We start from the raw sequence: 4,434 nt of genomic DNA, 5'->3' as shown, positions 1-4,434 counted from the left end.
GGTGGGAAATACTCTTGACTTGAGGGGGATGGATTTTACAGTCATAAATTCAAATATGCAAAACTGTACTCTATTTTTCTATAATTGAATTCAATCTTCCCTGAGCTTCTATGACTGCCTAATCACAGAAAGTTTAATAATTTCTAGGTGAACTCAGTCATATCAATGACTACTCAACATTCATGTTTTTAGCCACTCAATTGAGGAATCCACATACACCCACCCCAAATCCAGGGACTCTTCATTCCACTTTTATCTAGAAATATAAATGCCAGAGAGCTTATGCAAGTGCCTGTATTTCAATAGATGAGACATTGAGCCTTTGATGGGTCGCTACCCTCCATAGGTGTTACTCATCTTGCTGGGTCTTTCATGATGAACTTCTTTCTATCCCAGCTGTGGTTTTGCCATGCACCATCTGCAGACTGTCTTCCTTCATCATGACTGGGAGGCCACCTCTGCTCTCTCAGGCTCTTCTCAGCTAGTCCTGCACCTCTCTTGAGAGCAGGGGTTTCTTTCCAATGCTCTCCTGCTCTCCTTTGGGTTGAGAGGGAGCAGCTTCAGGCTTTCTGCCTACACACCCTGCACTGCATAGGCACACACCATACCATTTTCTGTAGGAGAATTCTCTGAAAAGCTTGGATCTCTCTCCTCAGGTCTAACTTGAGATAGGGAGATGCTCACATAGCCCTATGTGGAATATAGTGCTGTTACACACATGCACACAGCCCAGGGAGGGAGGGAGGACACTGGGACCCTTTCATTCCACTCTGCGATCATTCAAAATGCATATTTCTCCCACTAGCTCATTCTCTTAGATGGGAGCATGGTAGATGCATAGACTCATGCCTCTTAGTATTCAAAGTCTTTTCTCTCCAACCTATTTCTCAGTAAAGAAAACTAAATTTTTTAATTAATTGATTAATTAATTTGTTCTAAATTGTTATATATGATAGCAGAATGCATATCAATTCACAGTACACCTATGGAGCACAATTTTTCACTTCTCTGGTTGAACACAAGGTAGAGTCACACCATTCATGTCTTCATACACGTACCTAGAATAAAAATCTACCAACCAAGAAAAGCCCAGGACCAGACAGATTCACAGCTGAGTTCTACAAGACCTTCAAAGAAGAACTAATACCAATACTCCTCAAATTATTCCATAAAATAGAAAAAGCCAGCCTCAGCAACTTAGCGAGTTGCTAAGCAACTCATTGAGACCCTGTCTCTAAATAAAATACAAAAAGGCTGAGGATGTGACTCAATGGTTGAGTGCCCCTGAGTTCAATCCCTGGTATCAAAAATAATAATAATAACAGCAACAAAATTCCATGGATATAGTGATGGAAGGAGACTTGATTCAGCCTTACATGCCATTATTATTATACTGTTTTAACAGAAAAGCCATCCAGTGGGGTGATCTCCTTGAGTTTTAGGAGGTATAACAGGCTCATACGAGAATCTTAGGTCCATGATGTTCTCTTTGATTGCTCTTGGACAAGATAATTAATTTCTTTAAAACTCATTCCCCATACTAATCTTATGGGATTTTTGTGAGAGTTAAATATTTCACCCCTCAAAAAGCATTGGCTCCCCGGTCCAATTAGGTAAAATTTGGAAGTCCCAATTGGCACACTCTCAACATAAACTATTGTATAAAATTAAGTTTCTTTGTAGATTAAACAGTGGTAAGATAATCATGATAAAATAATCACCTACTTAGGATGATTTTAAAGATATTTAAAAATCTAAATATTTAGGATAGGGTGACCTTTTAGGAAAATTGCTCATGATTCCCTGCTCCCTCCCACATAAACATATATGCATAATCAGCTCTGTAATTCTACCTGAAGTCCAATAGTGGTGAGTTCCTACACAGCAGCAGATTTTAAACATTGGCATGGCATGCCCAAGGAGGGCCAAATACTCAGCCCTGTGGCATCTAGGATTATGCAAGATGTTTTCTGTGGTTTAGAGGTTCTTTGGTCGGTGTATGGGTATTGCATCTATTCCTGCTCTTCTGACTTGAGGCTTGCTCCTGACCTCATACTTGCATTCATCTTTAAGAGAAATGTATCACTTGATCTCTTCTTAAGCTAAACCCAGTCTCACTTGTGCTATTTCAATCTTGCCTCCAATGCTATTCCCAGGGTCCACTGTTGCTCATAGTCTCCCTATTTCTTGGGAGATGACCTAGGACCAGAATCCATGGAAGCCCTACTCCTCTAGTTAGAGCAAAAAGCAACAAATTGGTATTTGTAATATTTCAGAGAAAAATATCACTATCAAAGGAAAAGATAAAGATGATATGTGCTGTTTGATAGCCCATGAAGATGTGGCTTCCATCTGACATGGCAGCCTTCAGCTTCCTCCTCTTTCACAGTTCTTCCAAGACCTATATCCTCACATTACCCCCACCCATCCTCCATCTTTATTTCCCACTCTTCTTTCCACCACTCCAACTCAATTTGTCTGATAGAATTTAAAGGTAGATTTCAATAAAGATTTATTAGAGACTAAAAATCTTCAAAACTTCAGGAATTAGGCTAATGGTGGAATTTGAGGAAACAGAGCAAGTGGTAAAAAGAAACCTTGCCTGACATCACTCATCTCTTATCATGTAAGGGACTAGACAAACATTCTCAGAGGAATAGTGCTTTACACTTATCCGGTAGTACAACCTGAGGATAGTGGGTTTGTCAGAACTTCACAATATGATAACACAGAGCAAATTTTGATGAGGGAAGGGAAAGAATGTGTTCTGGAGTTGGGAAGTCACTGTGGGTGGAAGGCAGACTGCCTGCCTGATTAGTTCCAGACATTGAGAAACTGAGTGGAAGAAGGATGGTAATTTAAGTAAAGACCAGGTCCTGAATTTGTCCTGCAGGCAAACTTCATTCACTTCATATATTTGTCTAGAGCTAACTTAGTGCTAATAGAGATTCTATGTTCTCCCTGGTTTCTGTGGTCCTTTAGAGCTTTGTATTTATCTATTACTCAAACATCCTAAGCACACATTCCATATTGGAATTTTGACAACGAATTACTTAACATTAGGGATTCAGGAGTTGAGAAAGCAGTTACACATCAGTCAAATAGAGCTGGAATGTAACATGAACAACATGAAAAAACAAGGGAAAAAAGGATTACAAACAATGCAGAACAACTTAAATCTACAGGAGGAACTAGAAGCATCAGAAACATGGACAGGGAAAGAACTCAAGGCATACCTAACTCAGATGGAATGGAATATTAGAGAAGACATGAGACAGCAAGTCCAAGCAATGAAAGGATATTTTGAAAACGAATTAAACAAACAAATTCAAACTGCAAAGAACGAGATTTACCAGGAGATAGAGATTTAAAAAAAAAAAAAACAATAATCCTAGAAATACAGGAAACCATAAACCAAATTAAAAACTCTAATGAGAATATTATAAATAGACTAGATCAAGTAGAAGTCAGAACATCAGATAATGAAGACAAAGTTTATCAACTTGAAAAGAATATAGTCAACACAGAAAGGATGCTTAAATCTCATGAGCAATCTATCCAAGAGATATGGGATGTCATAAAAAAACCAAACTTGAGAGTCATTGGGATAGAAGAAGGTATAGAGGTTCAAACCAAAGGAATGGACAACCTATTAAATGAAATAATCCTAGAACACTTCCCAGAGATGAAAGATGGAATGGATTGCCAAATCCTGGAAGCCTACAGGACCCCAAACATTCAAAACCGTAATAGACCAACTCCAAGACATATAATGATGAAGATATCCAACATACAGAACAAGGAGAGAATATTAAAAGCTATGAGAGAAAGGACGCAGATTACATTCAGGGGTAAACCAATTAGGTTAATGACTGATTTTTCATCACAGACGTTGAAAGTGAGAAGATCCTGGAACAACGTATTTCAAACGCTGAAAAATAATGGATTCCAACCAAGAATACTGTATCCAGCAAAATTAAGCTTCAGATTTGACAATGAAATTAAAATCTTTCACAATAAACAAAAACTAAAAGAATTCGCAGCCAGAAAACCAGCACTGCAAAGCATTTTGAGCAAAATACTACAAGAAGAGGAATTGAAAAATAGCGCCCAAAACTAACAGTGGGAGGTAACTCAGTAAAGGGGGAGGAAAATAACCAAAAAGTAAAAACAAGCCAAACTAAAATAAATAAATAAACATGACTGGAAGTACATACCATATTACAATTGTAACCTTAAATGTTAATGGCTTAAATTCACCAATCAAGAGACATAGGCTAGTAACCTGGATTAAAAAAACAAATCCAACAATATGCTGCCTTCAGGAGACTCATATGATAGGAAAAGACATACACAGGCTGAAGGTGAAAGGTTGGGAAAAATCATACCACTCACATGGTCCTCAGAAGCAAGCAGGAGTGGCCATACTCATAT

This window comes from Marmota marmota, unplaced genomic scaffold (genome assembly GCF_001458135.2).
Source record: "Marmota marmota marmota unplaced genomic scaffold, marMar, whole genome shotgun sequence".
In the NCBI taxonomy this organism is placed as follows: domain Eukaryota; kingdom Metazoa; phylum Chordata; class Mammalia; order Rodentia; family Sciuridae; genus Marmota; species Marmota marmota.
The sequence above is the reverse complement of the archived record's forward strand: the minus strand, read 5'-3'. Positions refer to the sequence as shown.